Here is a 22479-nt window from a genome sequence, read left to right on the forward strand (position 1 = left end):
TGACTAAAATCTAAGTGATTGAAGGAAAATGCCTATCAGTCTCTGTGTTGTGGCTTAAAGAGAAAGAATGCCTGGAGCAAAAGCTATTCTTAGCTTCATTGTGGGCCAGTGTATAGTAGATGACAGATTCCTATTATAAATTTTTGAAGTGTCACAAGAACATCTTAGATAGAGAAATAGATTTTCTTTTCTACAGCATCTTAATGTGTCACTTTGTTCCCATCATGAAAGTAATAGAATGAGATCAGTACATTTTTTTCCATTGCCTCCCCTTTTGCCTCTGTGTCATTAATTTCCATAAGAAACATACTGTAAATAAAGAAGGCTTCAGCGAAGATGTTCCTTGGCTAAGCATGGTAATAGTAGACCTGGGTTTCTAGTTAGTTACTCAGTTAACCAATGTACTGTATGCCCCAAAGAGAAAAACACAAGATTCACGCAGCATATATAAGATTAGCTTTAGGTGCTCTTCAGCCAATTTGGCGCATTGAAGTAAGTCTCAACAATGGCCCTGCTACCCCCTACCCCCACCCTAGTAGTGCTTTTGGTGAACTGGAGGAGTTTTCAGATATTACAAGATTTTGGGAGAAAGAAGGTTGGAGAGTTCTACCAATCTTATATTTGGAATTTGGTATATTTGGTATTGGACTTCCCTGGTAGCTCAGATGGGTGGGCAAGAACTAGAGATTTTTATCTTTCTGAAATTCCTCAGAGAGTCCCACATGATGAACAATAAAGCATTCTGTATGGCTTTTGAATTTCCAAACAGCCAAAGAAGTGAAAAATCTGTTTATAATGATCAGAGTTCCAATCCAACTCCATTTTACACAGACAGAAAAGACCTTTCACTAAGTAAGTGAAAGTCACTCAGTTGTGTCCAACTCTTTCTGACCCCATGGACTATATAGTCCATGGATTTCTCCAGGCTAGAATACTGAAGTGGGTAGCCTGTCCCTTCTCCAGGGGATGTTCCCAACCCAGGGATTGAACCCAGATCTCCCGCACTGCAGGTAGATTCTTTATCACCTGAGCTATGAGGTATTTATACACTGATTTTTCCGGTATTGCAACTACATTATTAATCAAGAGGAAATTTAGGCTGTTTTGTTCATTAAGCAGATCAAAAGTTATACCCTTGGAAAAACTTGTGTCCTTGACTACAAGTTGCTCACGAGTACACAAGTTGCCTACACAATGCATCTGTGTCAAAGTTCAGGTGAAGCTGTGGCATTCGGTGATTCTAAAGTTAATTGTAGGTACGAGCAGCTGACTACTTTATTACATCTTCTAATGTGATCATATATGCTTTTAGACATCAAAGAAATAAGGCAGTGTTTATTGTTTTTAGTTTACTTTCATCTTTTATTTCATTATAATTATGGGGTTTTACTTTTCTGAGATATAGATAGTATAAAGAGGTCAAAATATTTGTTATAAAAACGGAGGTTGAATCAAGGAATGAAAACCACTGATGAAAAAGCTAAGAATTTGACTGTAATTCCTTTTAAATCCATCTGGATTTAAATTTTTGTTCTACCATGTGTTAAATGTTATGTCCTAGGGAAATGTTCTTAAGGTCACTGACCCTCTGCCACCATCTCTAAAATAGATAATGCAGTCCTTGAAAAGTTGTGGTCAAGATTAAATGAGATACTGAGATGTCAAGGTCCTGACTTCAATCTGAATGTTTAAGAAATGATAGCAACGGCTTTGCACCCTTTGATGGGACTTAAGAGAGCGTTTGTCTATTCATTTCATGGTTCAGTTGAAGAAGTCAGAATAAGTCACCTAAGTTTATAATTGACAGGCACTCATTTAGGTTTCTTATAATCTAAGAAATTGACTCATTTTGTCTAGATTGGGACCCAGGAACAAGTATATACTAAAAGTCCTCCCCAGGTGATCTAATGAGCAGTCATATTTGAGAACCATCTCACCAAACCAACTCAGCTGACTGGAAGAGCAGAAAACAGTAAACAATCTGTAGACATAGGATCACAAAGTTGGAAGTACAACTTCTATTGAATGTAATAAAGTAATAAATTCAAGGACCTTTGTATATATTGCAGTTGTATAGAGGATGATGAGAATTTATTCTCCATTCCTGCTTCTTCAAATATTTCAGTAAGGAAACAAGTCTTTAGGAATGCTCCCTTAGTAGCTGATATACTATGTGGGATGACATCCACTGATGTCCATTCTGGTGTGCTGGGGTACTATTTAGCTGCAATTTAAATTTTATTTCAGTACAATCTCTCATAAAATTCCTAAAAAGCAATTCTGTCTTTCATCTTAGCTAAATTCAAGTTACCTCATATTTTAAAATCTTTTCCTTTTCTTAAGAAAGCAAAGTGGCTTCCTAAAGCTTACAATTTAAGCATATATAATATATACACACATATAAATATACATGTATGAATATATTCACTTTTGATAATACTCTTGGAGCTGATTTCTTGGCCAACAAGGTTAAGGTCAACACTTCATTCCCAAATCCTTTCCTCTCAAGGTAATTTAAATAACAAATGTAAAAATCCATCTTCAGTTTGTGGCCAGATTGTTGCAGGAGCCCGTTTCTCCCAGTCATCAGTTAAATAATAAACTCTGTCTGGTACACAGGAAGCCAACAATGAGAAGCTAAATTTGTGTCTCCTAACAGATGTTTTCAGCCGGCAAAGCACTGATGCACTTCATGCAATCTTTTTCTGAGCAAACCACAGACTTTTTTCAAGCTCTGATCCATAATCACAGGCTCAGAAGCTGAAATGTGAAGGAAAACAATGCCAGGAAGAAAGCCCATCCAGCAGGTAATGCTTCATGGGCCACCACTGTAGCCAGCAAGGAAAGCCGAATATCAGCCATCTGTTTACCACTCAGTGAGTTGTTTTGATTTGATTTTAATCTGAGCAGATTCGCTGGGATACATGGAAGACTGAGTATATACTATAGAAGATGCCAACACATCCTGTAGGGAGAGTTTAGGACAACATGGTCAACATTATGCTTTTAAAGAATTCAGAGCAGAGTTAATAGCAGGTCCTTTAAACCTGAGAAGTGGGGGAAACAAGATTTGAACATCATATATATATTCTATTTGTTCATAGTGTCTGAATTTTTTTAAGAGGAGGGAGAGTTTGCTGTGTTATCTGGTAATATATAAGAGGTCCATACATTGGTGCAGATCCCTGAAGCATACATCGAGCAAAGCAATCAATTCTTTCATGGTCTGTATTTCTCCAAGGAGTACAGCTAAAATGTTCTATCAGTAGAATAGCATGCAAGAAACACCATTCCACCTATTAAGCACTAAGCTAGAACAAATATTTATGTGGTGATATGGCCTGTAAATTTTAAACTGGTAAAATATACCATGGAAAAATCCCCAAAATGAATTAGTATAAAGGATCTATGGGGATTTAAAAGTACCTTTTACAAATTATTTCATCAACCTCCTAAAACATCCTGTTTTTTTATGACTTCTATGCCTGTTTTATAGAGGGGATGTAAAGTCAAACAGAGGCAAGAGTTTGACTGGCCTGGGTACAGCAAAGGTTGATGTGATTGAGTCATGAATCTTCACAGTCTTTGATAGTCAGCTTGAGGGACTTGGGTCTGTCTACATTGGCCATATTTTCTGGTCAAATGTAATACTTCTACACATATTATGAGTAACTCATGGAAAATCTAAAGAGACTTATAATAAAGCCTGAGAAGTGATTTATTGCTGTCTCCATATTTTTGTCTTACCTCTCCTCTTTCTCAATCGTTCAGTTTTGTGCCCTATGGGACTATTTTTGGCACCAATTTTATGTATCTTAGTAGAATATGGTGGGATACCAAAAAAAAAAAAAAAAAAGCCCACTAACAATTTACATACCAATCTATGCAAACTACCAATATGTTTGTTGTACTTTATTCCCCTTGTGTAAATACAGAAGAAAGGTCAAGAGGTCAAAGGTCAAGGCAAAGAGGAAGGGACACAGACTTTGTGAGCACACCTAGGTACAAGATCCAGTAGACTTTGAGAGCATACCCTGGTACAAGATCCATTTTGAGGATTTATTAACTCATGGTCCTGGGAGAGTGCCTCACAAATGTTTCTGTGCTATCTCATCTGGATGTTTCCTAATTTTCCAAATGAGTTTCAAACTGAAGCTCATATTTCAACTTTCAGTTAGAAAATGTTCACACAAGTTTACACCAGTCGTTTACAAACCAGAGAAAGCCTGTTTGCTCAATAGTGAAAGCAAAGAAGACAGTAAAAACATGCATCTAACAGTTTTATCCACGATGAAGTGATCACTCACCTAGAGCCAGACATCCTAAAGTGTGACGTCAAGTAGACCTTAAGAAGCATCACTATGAACAAGGCTAATGGAGGTGATGGAATTCCCGCTGAGCTATTTCAAATCCTAAAAGATGACGCTGTTAAAGTGTTGCACTCAATAAGCCAGGAAATTGGAAAACTCAGCAGTGGCCACAGGAATGGAAAAAGTCAGTTTTCATTCCAATCCCAAAGAAAGGCAATGCCAAAGAATGCTCAAACTACTGCACATTTGCATTCGTCTCACATGCTAACAAGGTAATGCTCAAAATCTTTCAACCTAGGCTTCAAAAGTATGTGAACTGAGAACTTCCAGAATTACAAGCTGTATTTAGAAAAGGCAGAGGAACCAGATATCAAACTGCCAACATCTGTTGGATCATAGATAAAGCAAGGGAATTCCAGAAAAATATCTACTTCTGCTTCATTGACTACACTAAAGCCTTTGACTGTGTGGATCACAACAAACTGTGGAAACTTCAAGAGATGGGAATACCAGACCACCTTACCTGCCTGTTGAGAAAACTGTATGCAATTCAAGAAGAAACAGAACTGGACATGGAACAACTGGTTCCAAATTGGGAAAGCAGTACATCAAGGCTGCTTTCTGTCACCTGTGTGTGACAGCAGTACTGTCACCCGGCTTATTTAATTTCTATACCGAGTACATCATGTGGAATACTGGGCTGGATGAAACATAAGCTGGAATCAAGATTGCCAGGAGAACTATCAATAACCTCAGATATGCAGATGATACCATTTTAATGGCAGAAAGAGAAGAGGAACTAAAGAGCCTTGTGATGAAGGTGAAAGAGGAGAGACTAAAGGCTGACTTAAAATTCAACATTCTGAAAACAAAGGTAATGGCATCCAGTCCCATTACTTCACAACAAATAGATGGGGGGACAAAAATGGAAACAGTGACAGACTTTATTTTCTTGCTCTAAAATAGACTGCAGATGGTGACTGTACCCAGGAAATTAAAAGATGTTTGCTCCTTGGAAGAAAAGCTATGACCAACCTAGACAACATATTAAGAAACAGAGACATCACTTTGCCAACAAAAGTCCATATAGTCAAAGCTATGGATTTTCCAGTAGTCATGTATGGATGTGAGAGTTGGACCATAAAGAAGGCTGAGTGCTAAAGAATTGATGCTTTTGAACTGTGGTGCTGGAGAAAACTCTTGAGAGTCCCTTGAACAGGAAGGAGATCAAACGAGTCAATCCTAAAGGAAAATATTCTGAATATTCATTGGAAGGACTGATGCTGAAGCTCCAATACTTTGGCCACCTGATGCCAAGAGTCAACTCACTGGAGAAGACCCTGATTCTGGGAAAGACTGAGGACAGGAGGAGAAGGGGGTAGCAGAGGATGAAACAGTTGAATGGCATCATCGAGTCAATGAACATCAGTTTGAGCGAACTCTGGGACACAGTGAAGGACAGGGAAGCCTGGTGTGCTACAGTCCATAGGGTCACAGAGTTGGACATGACTGTGCCACTGAACAACAAACAGTTCTGTCTCCTGAATTTACTTCTTTCTGAGGCTGATTAGAAAATTAAGTGTACTGGGAGACTCATCCTTATTGGTTTACCTTCTTAATTATGTGCACTGAGACAACACTGGCAAGTTTTTCTATCAGAAGATTCTTATTTTATCCAGTTAACTAGAAAAAAAAATCTGTATTATGTATTTTTAATAAAAAATGAATAATGAAAAAATAATAAAAAATGAATGCTGCTACTGCTGCTAAGTCGCTTCAGTCGTGTCCAACTCTGTGCGACCCCATAGACAGCAGCCCACCAGGCTCCCCCATCCCTGGGATTCTCCAGGCAAAAACACTGGAGTGGGTTGCCATTTCCTTCTCCAATGCATGAAAGTGAAAAGCAAAAGTGAAGTCGCTTTCACTTTTCATTCACAAAAGCTGAATACATAAGCATAAATATATCAGTATTGCTTTTTTTATTTTTCCAAGGGAAATAATCAAAACAAGAGTCTGTGGCCCATTCTCCCTGCCAGAGTTTGACATCTTTTTTCTCATGGACTCTGGCCCTGAGGAGGAAGATAATCATGAACACACCTTGAAGAAATTCACCAGAAAGTGAGAAGTTCAGTTTCTTCACATGTGACATGGACAAACTACTAACTTCATAGGCTATTTGAGAGAATTAAATGAGTCAATGAATGCTAAATGCAAAAATGGATAGATATCAAACAATAAGTGCTAGCTGTCTCATCAGTATCATCTTCATGTCTCGTATCACTCTGGCAGATACTTCCAACTTGCACCTCCAGATCTATTTCCGCCCTTCTCTCTCCTGCCCATTGCCCTCAGAGGCTGATCTTGCTTCAGGTTTGGATTAACCAACAAGGAACTCAAAAAGGAGGTCAGAAGAAGTCATCCTACAACCTCCTCCTACCCTTGAAAATAAACTCCTTTTGAATAATTTTAATTTGAGTGTGCCACTTGTTTCCTAATGGGACTCCAACTTATAATAAATTCACCTGTTATCTTCATTGGAACATTTAACATTATAAAGGAAACATTGTTTAGATAATTAGCTAGCTAAACTCACAAGTTTCATCCATATAAATCATTTTTAGAAGTTAAACTGAGTAAAGTTTGCTTCTATTCAAATTCAATTATGACATATGTCTAAATTATGATTTCAGCAAAGCAAGAAATAAAGGTATTTTAGCTGATGTTCAAAAAAGTACAGTTTTCCTGTTGAAAATGGGATTTAATATAAACCTCTAGTCTGATAGGGAGAAGGCAAAGGCAGCCCACTCCAATACTCTTGCCTGGAAAATCCCATGGATGGAGGAGGCTGGTGGGCTGCAGTCCATGGGGTCACTAAGAGTCCGACACCACTGAGTGACTTTACTTCCACTTTTCACTTTCATGCATTGGAGAAGGAAATGGCAACCCACTCCAGTGTTCTTGCCTGGAGAATCCCAGGGATGGGGGAGCCTGGTGGGCTGCCGCCTATGGGGTCGCACAGAGTCGGACACGACTGAAGCGACTTAGCAGCAGCAGTAGCAGTTAGTCTGATAAGCATTCTGCCTTAATGGCTTTTTTTTTTTTTCCAAATTCCTAATATGGTCATTTTAATTGTTCATTTTAGGTGCTTAAAGACAATGACAATTCATTTCTCTGTATCCCATTCAAAATATTGATGCTATAAATGTTTTAAAAGTCTGATTCTTTTTATTCTTTTACTTTAAAAAAATATTTTCATTTGGTGTGACATTTTTCTAGTAACATTTACTTATTGATACCAGTATCTGTTACCTTACCTCACTTGAACAGTCCTGGAGAGAAAACCAAAAGACTTAATTCCCAGCTGTGAATTTTCTACCTTGCTGCCCGTTGTTGTGTAGATGTGCTCCTTCCCATCTGCTGCCTCAGTGTTCCCATCTGTTAAAGAGGAATGTTTCAAGACATACCTAGCTCCCTGGACTCTTTTCAAATTAATATAAGGTAGGTGAAAGCACTTTAAATGTTACAAACGTCAGGATTTCTAAAGTTATATAATTTATCAGATAAACATATTTTACTTTGTATGAGAAAAACTGTACTGCTTTTTATGTAAAGGTACACTGATGTAATTTCATATCTGAATTAACAGCAAGAAAAAGTGACTCCAACACATGTAACCTGACATTGGGAGTGTGGAGGGATCTGCTTTGTTGTTTAATCACTAAGTCATGTCTAACTCTCTTGTGACCCCATGTCTTATAGCTCGCCAGGCTCCTCTGTCCATGGAGTTTCCCAGACCAGAATACTGGAGTGGGTTGCCATTTCCTCCTGCAGAAGCTCTTTCCAACCCAGGGATGGAACCCTGGGTCTCCTGCATTGGCAGGCGGATTCTTTACCACTGAAGCACCAGGGAAGCAGGGACCTGCTTAGTCTATTTCTAAGAATAGTTTTGCTAAGAATTATCCATTACAATTAAAACTCTAGAACGAATTTTCCTAATTCCTATTTCTGGTTTCTCATTGTTCCCAAGAAAAAGCAGAAAATCATGTAGCCAATCAGCCTGAAAGATCAGAGAAAATTCTTAAAAAGTGGTAGTTAGATATAAAAAGCAAAGAATATTTTTCTTCACAATTGCTCTACCTAAATCTACAACAGAGGGTTGAGTATATCCAATGAAGAGATTCAAAGAAAATACTCAGAGAAAAATATGCTTAACTTTTACATTGGTTGGAACATAAGAATGAATATTTATATTGGAACATATAAAATGAATATACTCATATTTAGAAGTTCACAATACAGGAATGAACTTCAATATTTGGGTTCAATATTAATTTCTTTAAGCCTTATTTTCCTGATTTCTTCATTTATTAAAAAAAAAAAAGTGCATCCATTGCAGACCTACTATGTAACAGGAACTGCCCTAAGAGCTAGAAATTGTGTTAAATCTTTATCTAGTAAAGTCCTTAGACATGTGGAGGCTGCATTCTAGCAGTGAATGACAGAAAATAAACTAATAAGTGGGAAAAAATAATATAAATAATATTTATTATTCAGGGCTATGAATAAAATAAATGGAAGTGATGTGATCAACAGTGTCTGGCTAGAGGAATTAGGTAAGATTGGGTGGCCATCAAGAAAACCTAAAGAAGTGGCATTTGACTTGAGATGTGCATGAAAAGAGAGATAAAGATTTGGATTCCAACACAATATTGTAAAGCAATTATTTTCCAAATAAAAATAAACAAACTAAAAAAAGAAGATTTGGAGGTAGAAGATTCCAAGCAGAGGGAATCACAAACAAACCTGAAGGCAGCAGTAAACCTGGCAAAGTTGGGGGAAAAAGGCTAACGTGGAGGTAGGTAGGGGAAGGCCTTGTGAATTAAGGTTTGATTTGCATACTATTTTAATGGCAAAGGTAAGCCATTAAGATGTTTTGAGAAGATAAATGGTATTTATTCACTCACTTGATAATTATTTAGCACCACTGGTATGGCAAGCATTGATCCATGCTGAGGATTGGGCAACTACAGACAAAAATTCCTGTCTCTGACCTAGGGAATGACTGGCCAGCTGCCTTGGAGAAGATCCTTTACATAGGAACAAAGTCAGAGATGGAGTCTAGAGTAGTAACTCAGGCAAAAGATACGTGGTTGCGGTTTGACTCAAGTAGGGATTGGGCCAAGTTTTGTCTGAGTAGTTCAGTCACTAAGTCATGTCCGATTCTTTGCAGCCTCATGGACTGCAGCACCCCTGGCGGTCATTCACCATCTGCTCAAACTAAATAATAGGGTTTTTAAAAACATTGTGTCATCTAACATTATGTTGTCATGTAGTAAATGCTCAAAAATTATAAACATTACTGTTACAGATGGGCAAGGAGTATCTTTCCAAATTGCACTGATTGTAGGGGTGAGAAACTATCAACATTCATTGGGTCCAGAAAAGAGAAACAGAAGCTACAAATAACCAGCTACTTATTAGCAGTAACTGGCATGGCTAAGAAATGGGTAAGAACTGACAACAAAGGATCTTTACATATGAGAAGTAATCTTTGATCACCATTTATTTTCCTCTGGATGGGGGAATATGAAAGAAGGGAGGAACAGAAAAAGATATGGACTGGAGTGATGCGATTCATAACAGTGTCCCCAAAGTATATTATTTACTATGGAAATTGAAAAATATTATACAATCAGTTCCAAGTTGTTGCTTAGAAAAATGCAATAGCAGTTAGGATTTTTTTTTTTGCTTTGGTTTATACCTCTTCATTTGACAGATATAGACACAGACACACATACATATGCACACTCATGTGTGTTGTGTGTGTTTATTTTGATGAACTATCTCAAGTATTACAGATTCTACCCATCTGCCCACAAAATGCTTCAGCATGGATATTCTAAGAATAGGGTATGTTCCCATATAAATATATAATACTATTATCAAAACAAAATCACTAAAATCCCTAACATAGAGCCCATATTAAAAGTTCTCCTTATTCCAAATGTGATTTTATAGCATTTTTTTTTTTTTAAAACACAAGATTCAGTTAAATTTCCACATGGCATTTGATGGATAAATTTCTTTTAATTTAGGCTGATAATTATCTTTGACTAAATTATAGATTGAAAGTTTAAAGTGCTGATTTAAAAAATTTCTATACCTGTTAAGATAATTCCTTTTAAGCTATAGAAACACAGTAAATTAAATTTTAATGTCAAGAAAATATGAAGAAATGAATATGACTGATTTTTTCATCAAAAAGATCTGTGCTGAGGATATGTCAGTTTTGTTTTCTTGGTATACCTTTTTCTCTTTTCCATTTCGGGTAGGAGAACCTCAATTCTCTTTTGTGGGAGCCACATAACACTGTTCATATGGTTTGGGGAGGAAGGGCATTTCCTCCCCTCAATTTAGGAATAGAAATATAGCCCATGCCTGAGGAATTGGAGAAGTCTATTCCCTCAACCACAGTATAGGACTGGACACGTGACTCAGGTCAGACAAGCCAGCGTCAGTAATGGGATCTTGTTAGAACTATTAGAAAGATGTTTTCCTTGTCTGGCATTGTTAAATGGAGCATAAATAAATCAGGAAATTTGTAATTACTTCATGTAAATAATTGGTCTTAAAATGCAGCAAAGAAAACATTTATAAGGCAGAAGTAGGACACAGGAAATTTGACGGTCGATGTCCTCAAGTCCTTAGACCCACCCACTCCTGGAACTGGTCTACCTCTCACCAAGATAACCAGTAAATTCGTTCTCTTTACAGTTGTAACTACATTTAGTTGTATTTCTGTCTTCTGCAACTGAATCATTCTGGTTAACTTCTTAATCTTTATTAAGTTTAAACTAGAATAGACCTTTGATGCAGCCTTCTCAGTTCATAGATCAAGAAGCTAAGGTACAGAGTAGCTTTGAAAATTGAAAGACTGCTCTAGTTACTTCCAGAGCTACAACTAAAAACCAGGTTTCTAGACTTCTAGTTCTTCTGATCTCTTGTAATTTCACTTCAAAGTGTTATTTGTCAACCATAAAAGCTATGCACTGATTAACTAGATTTTTTTAATCTTTGTGTGAGCAAAGAAACCAGGTAAAAAAAGTTTTCTTCTGAAAGTAGATCCAGTGTTTAATTTGAGCATAATACTTTCTATAATTAGTCTTTAGCATGTTAGTAAAAACTAAGTTTAAAATCTTCCAATCAAAGAAAGTATAGACTACTACAATGCCATTCATGTAACTGGATTTTCTTAGAGATGAAATCACCTTATAATAGGTGACTATTATTTCCTGTGATTGCTGTCTGCAAATATGTTCTACGGGGAACTGTAATTCAATGACATTTCATTTTATTAACTATTAACTATGTAACTGATCCAAATATTTGCTGTTTCAAGAAAAAATAGAATACATTTAGAAGTTTCATGTAATAATATTAAAAAATTCTGTGATGATTATAATTTTAATTCCCCAAACACACTGTATCTCTTTCTTTACCCCCAGCTTACCCATCTGAAACACAGATTTTGAGCATCCTGAAGTTATTTTCTTTAATGTCTTTGAGAACATTGAAGAAAAACTTTTAATACTCTGAAACACTGGTACACAATCTGGCAATCTCGAAATCCAGCATTTACATTGAACTCAAGAAATAACACCGTTCCCTTCTAGTTGCACCAGGGAACAAGATGAAAATGACCATGTATTTTGTTTCCTCGTTTTCTTGAGCCTGCTACCCACAGGGTACTTAAATAGCTGATTTTCTCTTTGCCATCTCTCTAGTTAACCACAAAAATATATTCAGCTACCAGGAAACTACACAGGTGATTTAGGTTTCACTTGTCAAATCTATATTTTTCAAATATCCCCTGAATTAGATTTGAGAAGGTGGTAAAGCTAAGATGGTGGATATTTCATACATATTTAGTCTGTAATTCTAAAGAGGTACAGTTCTTTTTTTGTTTGTGTTTCCTGTTAGTTTTGCCGGACCTATATGTCAGCAATAATATGCTTTGAATTGTTTCCATGGTATCCCACAGGGTCAAATGGCCAATGACTTTAATTTTCCAGTAGGAGATTGTGGCATTCTGGTTCATCCATGTAAGAAGTCTCCACCTTTCTGCCTTCTGCTCCCTCATTCCTAAGTCATATTACATGCACAGTGTCTAAATGGATGACAGGTCCCCAGAAAAGGGCTGACTTAGGTTTTTTGATTATTCCTTAAAGCCAACCACCAGGAACTTCTTTATCTAGGAGAAAAGTAATATTAAAATACCTGAAGGTTAATATTTTTAGCTTATTTCAATGCTTTTGATATGAGTACTCAATGAGCAATTATTCCATGCCAGAGTTTATTTCTTCCCTACTTTCAGTAGAAGCCAGCTTCTCTACCTCTTATCAGAAGAGTGCTACCTTCTCTTATTTCTAGTCTCAGCTGATGTCACAATATTCATCAACTACAGGAAAGGAGGAGGAGGTAGCTGTTAAACTCTTTCTAATGAACAACATTTTAATTGTATGTTGATGCATTTAAGAAAATGGGAACTCTGACAGTGCCAACTCAAATAAAAAAATCCCATCAGATGCCGTAGTTAAAAAGGCATGGGATTCCACTGATGACAATATACTGGGTTAGGCATTCTGACAATGCTCCCACTGAGAACTTAAATGTCTTGGATACAGTACATTAAAGCATCTTTTAAAGTGCATTTGTTCGTCTAAAAGAATAAAAAGACTCTCCTAAGTCCAAAATCTTAGTAAAAACAGGACCCAAATAGGTAAACAGAGCACTGAAGCTGGCTTTTGCTTTAGAGTCTTTGCCAACTCCTGTTGATTTTTAGCTTTTATGTTCTATAAGTGGAGGCGGTAAAGTGGCAGGGAAAAGAGTTTAGGAATCTACTAAAATGGAAAGTCTCACAGAAAACCCCTACAGTTAACTGGTACCTGAGAACATCCATCAGTGTAATGATGGCCAGAAATAAATCTATCACCCTTCTCATGGGGGAAGAATGGAAAACACCCATCTCAAATCTTGGCACTAGACTGAGAACAAAGAAACCTCCTCTGAAAAATGCATACCACAGCTGGTCTTCATAATGATAGGCGGCAAAAACTTTTAACCCTAGAATTTAGTTCAAGCTGATCTACGAAGGTAATACTCTGAAGTACTTAACAAAAGCAGTAAAAATACATTGTTGAATACCAACTTTTAAAACATGTCAAAAGATCCCAACCAATAAATTTGCCAGGAATCTACTACAGTCAATAACCACAAAACTCATAATGAAATGACATGAACAAAACCAGCAGAAACCACAGCCATAATAAGCCAAACTTAAAGGCACAGATGTTAGATTATCACAGAATTTAAAGTTAAAAGGGTTAATATGCTTCAAGAAATAAGATAGGGGCCTGAAAATAAGAATGAATATACGATACTGCCAAAACACTTGTGAAAAGGAGCCAACATGTAGTAGTAAAAATTATAATTGAAATTAAAACTCAATGAACATCTTATATAAGAGATAGAAGAAAAAGTGTTAGAAAACTGGAAAAGTAAACCTATCCAGAAGTCAGCACAGAAAAACAAGACAGAAAAAAAAAAAAGAAGAAGAAGAAGAACGAAACACGGAGGATGCATGAAAGGTATTTACCAGACACCTGAGTTTTAGAATGAAAAAAGGTAACAACTGATAAAGTTCCCGGAACTGTTTTTAAAACCAAGATTTATATTCAATATATCCAACAAAGAGGAATAAATTTGAAAACCACCCACATCTAGACATAATATAATGAAATTTCAGAGCAACAAGCCAAAAAAAAAAAAAAAGTCAGAACTATCAACATTATGTACATCGTAACTCTAATGGATAAAAAAAGACTATTAGTGTTTTATCAACAAATATAAAAACTTAGTTGAAATAGAAACATTGTAAGAAATAAACATTAAAAAATTAACTAAAGAAATATAAAATCTGAATGACCAATGCTCATATATATCACACCATGACAAAGAACCCAAGGCAAAAACTGGCAAAATGGACAGCTTATATAAACACACTCAATTCTACTTTTCTTCCACAAATAACCCACAATATGAACATGAGGGCACTATGTTCTTTGTGTTATGCCCCAGCCTCATCTCACTGCACCCAGGACTTAGACTGTGCTTCAAAAACTTAACTACTTACAGTTTGCAAATTCCAAGCTGCTTTTTGCTTCTGGTCTTCGCCTGAGCAGTTAATTCTGAAACTTCCTCCTCTATCCACTTTCTGTCTCTTTCAGGGAACTTCTCTCATTATTTATGATTTCACTCAGGTGTTGCTTATTCTAGGTTGCGTCTGTAACTTGCCTCACCTGACCCTCATCTTGACTAAAGGTCTCTCCATTCGTATCGAATGCATGAATACCTGCCTTTGCAACCTTTAATACTTAAATAATAAAGCCATCTGTTTCTTGGCCCTCTCTCCCAGCTGACCAAGAGGGTCAGAGATCAGAGGTCAGTGACTTTGAGTTTTCATCTTTTGATGCCATGCTGTTCTTCAAGATCTAGCACGGTGTTTAAATATAATACTTCACATCAACTTGTTCAATAATTCTCTAATAAATGAATACAACTTATTTTTGTATTTAATTAGCCATTTAAGTCATCCATCTCCTAGCTTTTGTTAACAAAAAGCTTTCTGCTTGATTTCCCTATAATTTTTTTGGTGAGAAAAGAATGTATCTACATCAGAAGTGAACATCTCATCTGATTAATAGTCAACCTTAAGTTTTAAACTTGGCATTTTGGCCTTTACATAGATGTCTCTTGAGTGTGCTGAGAGTGGATCAGTTTTCTTGAGTCAGGTCTGATGACCGAGGACCACAGTGCTGATCAAGATAAATGCCACCAGCTGAGGGTTTGTGCAGGCAGCCAGTTACCCTTTCTTTACACAGCTCTCTGAACCTGGAGTTCTCTTCCTTCCAGAAACATCCTCACAACATTCAGCAAACTAAACAAGAAAAAATATAAGAAAAATTAGATTTCTTCTTCTTATTGCAAATATTTACATTCTACTTGATTTGAGGCAGCTCACATTATGGGAGAAAGACAGGTTTTGGTATCAAGTAGATTTCAGCTCATTTGGCTCTGATACTTAGTAACCGTGAGTTCTGGGAAGTTTTATAGCCTTTTAAAGCATGTTTTTCATTTCTAAATAGGACAATAATCACTTCACTTGCTGTGGAAATTCCATGCCAAACATTTGGCCCACTGCCTTGTACCGACCAGGCCCTCAGTTGGTTCACTTCCCTTCCCTGCTGAGATATGAGCCTGCTACAGCTTTGTATAATTGAAGTGCATGATTATTTTTCCTGCTAGATTATAAGCTTCTTGTGGGTGAATACTTTATCATAACAATTTTGTATAATATTATACCTTGGACACAATAAAAACTTAATAAATGTGGTGAATTTCCATAGTTGTATCATCTTTCCAAGTAAACATGCGCAGGAAACTGTATTTTAACAACCTGGGCTTGGTTTCTACTTTAATAGTAAACAAGAAGCATTTGATGGCCCAGAGCTGTGTTTCAGAACCTAGTTCACCTTACAGACTTCACGCAGCTGCTGCTGCTTTTTAACCTTCTGGCATGTTCATCCACATTCTCCATCCACCACGTCTGCCTGTGCTTATGTAGTGCAGGACTCCAGACGTCTCTTGCCTTTCTAGGTATCTGCTGGCCGGCCTCATCTTCTTCCCTATTTTTCCCCACAGCCCATCTTTATTTTCTCCCCATAAATGAAATATTTAATGTTATCTAAATGAAGGGTCCCCAATCCTTGGGCTGCAGACTGCTCCCAGTCCATAGCCTGGGAGGAACTGGGCTGCAAAGCAGGAGTGAGTGGTAGGCAAGTGAGAAAAGTTTCATCTGCCACTTGCCATCACCCACATTACTGCCTGAACCATGCTCCCCCACCCCCCACCCCCACCCCAGGGTCTGTGAAAAAGTTGTTTTCCATGAAACTGGTCCCTGGTGCCAAAATATTGGGAACCGCTGATCTAAACAACACATTTTCTTCCAAAATATAATTTTGGTCATGCTGTTTCCTCTATCTGAACTACTATTAATATTTCTTTGCCTAGGAAATTTCTATTTACTTAAATCCCAGCTAAAATATTTCCTTCCTCATGAAACATTTTTTGACTTTCTTTGATGGTTTCTCATGTTTCCCTCTGGGCCCTGTCGACTTGAAAAAAAAAAAAAGTGCAGCATGAGAGTTGTGAGTTAAGTTTTATCTGGGGCAAAGTAAAGGAGTATAGCTGGGAGATAGTATCTCAGATAACTTTAAGAAACAGCTCTGAAGATGCAGGGGGGAAGCTCAGTATTATATATGATTTTCGTTAAGGGGGCACATGCAGTCAAGCAAACATTTTAGCAGAGGCTTGCTGTGACTCACGAGGAGCAGATGTCTCCATTAAATGATTTTAGTGCTTTCCTAGATATGAGAAATGTTAAGAATTTAGGCTCATAAAATCTTCTCCTGAAAATATCAAACTATCTTGAAGGCCTATTCTGTCAGTTTTTCCCAGAACACAAAATGCCTCTTTCCTGATCACCTGAACTCCTTTCAGGGTGTATTGAAGGGGTCAGTCACTGCAGTGGCTAGTGACTTAATCCTTGTAGAGGCAGATGGCTAGTGCAGATTTTTAGTTGGGAGCAGTATTCAAATGGATCCATTTGGATCCATTCAAAACGGGTCCATTTTAGGTTAAAAAAACAAGTTACAGAAGTTTTCAAAATAAAGAAACATCAAATTTGAATATGCATAGTTGTTTCACAATTTAAAAAATTCATATTCTTGGAATTAATATTTTAGTTTTTCATAACTTTCAAAATAATGAATAAAAATGTAGTAATATCTGCTTGGAGCTTCCCTGGTGGCTCAGTGGTAAAGAATCTGCCTGCCAATGTAGGAGATGCAGGACACATGGGTTTGACCCCTAAGTTGGGAAGATCCCCTGGAGGAGGAAATGGCAATCCACTCCAATATTCCTGCCTGGAGAATCCCATGGTCTGAGGAGCCTGGTGGGCTACAGTCCATGGAGTCTCAAAGAGTCAGACATGACTTAGCACACATACACATACACAATATCTGCTTGGGATCTAAAACAAATGACTAAAGAGTTATAAAATTGGCCCAGAATTACAGAAACACTGTTGGGCAAAGTCCAATTATGTCTACTTTTAACAACAATTTGATCAGTTTGATTTAATGTAAACTTTTGATATAAACTATTGTGACAATTAAAATATCATTTCTTATCTGCAGCCCAAGGTAGTTCATCCAACTGATTATCCTTTGTCTTGAAGATTACTGCCTTCAGATATCTTCTGCTCACTCCTTCCTTAAATTTTCACTGCTGCAGATAACCCATTTTCCATACTTTTACCATATGTTGTTGTCTTACTCAAATCCATTGCTCAGAATTCTTCAGTGACTATCTATTACTTGAGAAAAAACCAAAAACAATAAGCAAACCAAGAAACAAAACCTCTTAGCTTTGGTTTTAAATCCAGTCAGGAAAAACAAACAAAAAACACGTGTATTACAGAGAGAGATCACTACAAATGCCCTATTATTATTCTAATAAAGAATTATGTACTTAAAGGAAAGCCTTTAAATGAGTCCTGGTAAGTCAATGAAGAGGCAGACAGAAGAGCCAATTTACATTACAATACCAGCCATGCTAAATATTCATGAGCGTTAACTTTAAGAGGGCACTTCCATCAATAATGCTTAGAAGACTCCTCAATAAAAAGAACACTACTCAGCAAGTGGAAGGAGTACACAGGATTGAGCCCTAAGAAAGGCAAGCTTCTGAAAACTTGTAGCTGTTTGAAATAGAAAGTAAGTTAACAAGCTTTTCCAATTCAGCCTCAGGTGTTAGGGTGCACCCTTATATTTCTTAAAACAGAACTTAGGTTGCAATATGTTATCTTTCCTCTACAGAGATTAGATTTTGGATTTATCCCTAGGACTATAGACATTTTAGTAGACCTCAAACAAACTGATTTAAAAGTATTTTTAACCATAATTGTTTATCACAGAGATGAAAAAGGAACGACCAGTCATGAAGGAGAATGAGAGGTGGAGTTATTCTGTCGAGATTATTTGTGCCTGCAAATGCTATCAGGTGGCAGGGTTATTTTGAATTTATATGATCAGTCCTCTCTCTTATAATCTGAGAGGAGAATTAGTAAGTAACTCCATTGACAATGAGAAGGCAAATTTAGGCCATTTCTTAAAAATAAACAGCTGAGAAAACAATGCTTTTATATATAGATAGATATGTGTTCAGAGAATGCAATGGCACCCCACTCCAGTACTCTTGCCTGGAGAATCCCATGGACAGAGGAGCCTGGTGGGCTACAGTCCATGGGGTCACTCAGAGTCGGACACGACTGAGCGACTTCACTTTCACTTTCACTTTTGTGCATTGGAGAAGGAAATGGCAACCCACTCCAGTGTTCTTGCCTGGAGAATCCCAGGCACAGGGAGGCTGGTGGGCTGCTGTCTATGGGGTCGCACAGAGTCAGAAACGACTGAAGTGACTTAGCAGCAGCAGCAGATATGTGTTCACAAATTTCATTAAGAAATACTGTAAAAATGTAAATTGTATCCAAATTAACTCATTTTTAATGAATTTCAATAAATAAATGGGGATTTTGTTATGTTAGTGTTAGGGGAAGCACACTGACTAAAACCACCCACTCTGGCCAGGCACCATAGTTACTTTGCATGAGTTGTTTTACGACAGGAGGTCCTGGTAAGCCACCACCAACCTGAAGAGTTCAGGAAAGGTCAAAAGGAGACATCACATGTCCGACCAACTCCCAGAATCCTTCTCTGGCATCCAACTTGGCTGAACAAGGCCCATGAGGAAGGACTCTGAGTCAGAATGATTGGCTAAAGGCAACCTGGAAACTAAGCCTATCACCATAAAACCTGAGACTGCAAGCCATATAGCAGAGCTGTTCTCCTGGGCTTCCTTACCTTACTGCTCTCCACCTGGGTGCCCTTTCCCAAGAAAATCTCTTGCTTTGTCAGCACATATTTCTCCTAGGACAATTCATTTCTGAGTGTTAGACAAGAGCCCAGTTTCAGGCCCTGGAAGGGGTCCCCCTTCCTGAAACAGTAGGATTTTTAAAAGTAGATAACAGAATGATAGTTCAACTACAAAATGATAAGGAAATATATTACCATCAGTAAGGATGAAGAGAGTATGAAATTCTTTTATAACCATTCTTAATTTTTTGTAATAAAATTTGATAACAGATATCAATTCAAAATCATGACTATTCTTTCTTCTAGTAATTATACTTCGAAAACTTTAAGAAAAATAATCATAGATTGTCATGAACATTATTTAAGATCAAGCTTATAAGATCAAGCTTCACAAAAATAATGATAAACAAAATTGGAGACAAAGATCCCATTGGAGTTTGACTAATCTCTTTAAAATTCATCTATAAAATGGGATACAAGAATTGTTAATTGTTTTGGAGTTTAGCATATAAGGAAAATGTTACAAATAAGGTTAAAAACATAAGTTGTAAGATAACACCTATAGCATGATTTGTAAATACAATCTCTTATTATGTGTGTGAAGAGAGGGAGAGGAAAGAGATCAAATTGCAAGAATGCTATCAGTGGCAATTACAGATTGTAGATTTTGATTTTATCACACAGGAATTAGTACAAAAAGCTACATATTGTGGAAAATTACATGTACCATCTAGAAATGCTCTCAGCTGCTGATAGCAGTGGTTTAAACAGAATAAATGTGACTTAAAGAGATGTCTGCTTAAAGAAAAGCTCTCAATGCTGTCAGTTGTTTCTGACATTGATTTAGCTACTGAACAATGCTATCAGGGCCCCTGATTTTTTCTATTTTTCTACTTTGCTATGCTTAGATTGTCAGTTTTAATCCTTGTGCTTGTCTCATCACAGTAGCAAGATGGCTACAACAGCTTCAGTCATTATGCTTGCATTTAAGGCAGAAGAAAGAGACTAAGGAACAATGCCAACCATGTCTGGTATCCTCAGCGAGAAAAGGAAAGCTTTCCCAGAATCATTCTCTTAAAAGAATTGACTTTATATCTCATTGACCAGAAATGGATCATGTGGTCACCTGTAGATGCAAAATTATGCAATAAAGGGAAGAATTTGGGTACCACAAATGATGTAGACCAATGGTTCTTAAACTTGGCTACACACTTAGGTCAGTGGTTGTCAACCAGAATTTTAAAAATGAAAAGTATATATCTGTCTTGTGGGTAGGTAAGAAATGGGAAACAGTCATTGACAAAATCATAAATTCTTTTAGTGGTTCCAAATTAAAAACATAGTCTTCCTCATTCTATTCTAACCTTTTCATATCAGTTGCTGGCAAGACATTTAATTGCTTAACCCAAATACTTCCTTCATAAAATACAGTGAAGGAGAACATTCATTTCATTTATCATCATGCTAGTCCAGGAAAAGGAGAAAAGATAGAAAATTGTGAAACAGTTTGGAACAGACCAAAATCACTACCAGTTTTCTTCTATGGAAAATTCAGTGTTGTCTTAAGAATAAGCATCCAAGTTATCTGATTCTACAAATCTATATGCCTTTCATTATCTTGGAGCTACTTTACAACTTTGCAAGTTGCAAATAACTGATATGGATGCAAGCAATTCTTATTGATAGACATACAAATATATTTTGTTTAATGGAATTATAATGAAAACCTCTCCTTCCCCTACCAAGTAGTATATAAATTTTCCATCTATTTTACATTCATTTGAGCACTCTTATCTGCTAGTATATTATTGTACTTTGAATTCTTCTTTGATCCAGTTGTAACATTTTATTGGTTCATTCCTTAAGTAATGAGTTAAATAAACCGTTTGACATATGTTGCTTTTATAGTTGTATGAGAATCATGATTATACTCTAAGTGTTCTTTAACAGTTGAAAAATGCAGAGGTTAATACATAAAATGGTAATTTTGAATTGACTGTGTGTCTGAATTGATCTCACTAAAGTCTGCTTTACTATTATGAATAAAATCAGTGGCTGATTCTACTAAGTTATGAGAGGAAGATGTTTCACTGACAGTTTGCGATATGGGTTTAAACAAATAGAAACAATACCAACAACTCAGCAACAAATCTCTAAAAGAAAGTAGCTACAGAAAATTATATCAAATTTATCAAAAAGCTTATTTACATTTTATGCTTTGTAAGTCCTAAATTCAGATGAACACCATCCTACTTGTTTCACTCTGTCTTTCCTTTCTAGGTTAATAAGAACACAACAACAATAATGATAATGCTTAGGGATTCTTAACGTGGCTCAAATTTGTGTATATTTGCTTTAAGAATTGGCATTAGTTTTTTATTTAAAAAAGATAAAAATGTGTGAAAGTCTTTAATTTTTCTGAATTTAGAAGAGAAGTTTCTAGAATTTTAAATTTTATTCAAAACTATTGTTTAGGAATTCTGTAGAACTTTAAAAATGTGCCTGTATTACTAAAACAGTTAATCTGTTTTTAAACTCTATTCCATGATATCATATATTTGATAAATGAAAAATAAAAACAAAACTAATGTATTCATTCACTCTGAATTGTTGATGACTAAAAGTATTGCAAAGAAATAGAGGAAAACAATAGAATGAGAAAGACTGGAGACCTCTTCAAGAAAATTAGAGATAGAAAGGGAACTTTTCATGTAAAGATGGGCACAATAAAGGACAGAATTGGTATGGACCTAACAGAAGCAGAAGATATTAAGAAGAGATGGCAAGAATACACAGAAGAACTATACAAAAAAGATTTTCATGACACAGATAATCACGATGGTGTGATCACTCACCTAGAGCCTGGACATCCTGGAATGTGAAGTCAAATGGGCCTTAGAAAGCATCACTACGAGCAAAGCCAGCAGAAGTGATGGAATTCCAGTTGAGCTATTTCAAATCCTAAAAGATGATGCTATGAAAGTGCTGCACTCAATATGCCAGCAAATTTGGAAAACTCAGCAATGGCCACAGGACTGGGAAAGTTCAGTTTTCATTCCAATCCCAAAGAAAGGCAATGCCAAAGAATATTCAAGCTGTGGCACAATTGCACTCAC

General features: G+C 36.7%; 1 long non-coding RNA gene across 6 annotated transcripts in view; it reads right to left on the reverse strand.

Annotated features, from left to right (window-relative positions):
* LOC147363325 (uncharacterized) overlaps nucleotides 1-14748 on the reverse strand; it is a 376602-nt gene extending 361854 nt beyond the window's left edge. The window contains exons 1-2 of one of the 6 annotated variants that reach the window (XR_015136968.1): nucleotides 14503-14748; nucleotides 7625-7745 (exon numbers count right to left, since the gene is read on the reverse strand). This is a non-coding gene — a long non-coding RNA (uncharacterized LOC147363325). The remainder of the gene's footprint in view (nucleotides 1-7624; nucleotides 7746-14502) is intronic. The other 5 variants (XR_015136970.1, XR_015136966.1, XR_015136969.1 and 2 more) reach the window with 5 other exon arrangements.
* Between the last annotated feature and the right edge of the window lie 7731 nt (nucleotides 14749-22479).

The sequence above is a fragment of the Bos grunniens genome, chromosome 11 (genome assembly GCF_055505025.1).
Source record: "Bos grunniens cultivar Pamir isolate PY7600 chromosome 11, Bosgru_T2T1.0, whole genome shotgun sequence".
Lineage (NCBI taxonomy): Eukaryota > Metazoa > Chordata > Mammalia > Artiodactyla > Bovidae > Bos > Bos grunniens.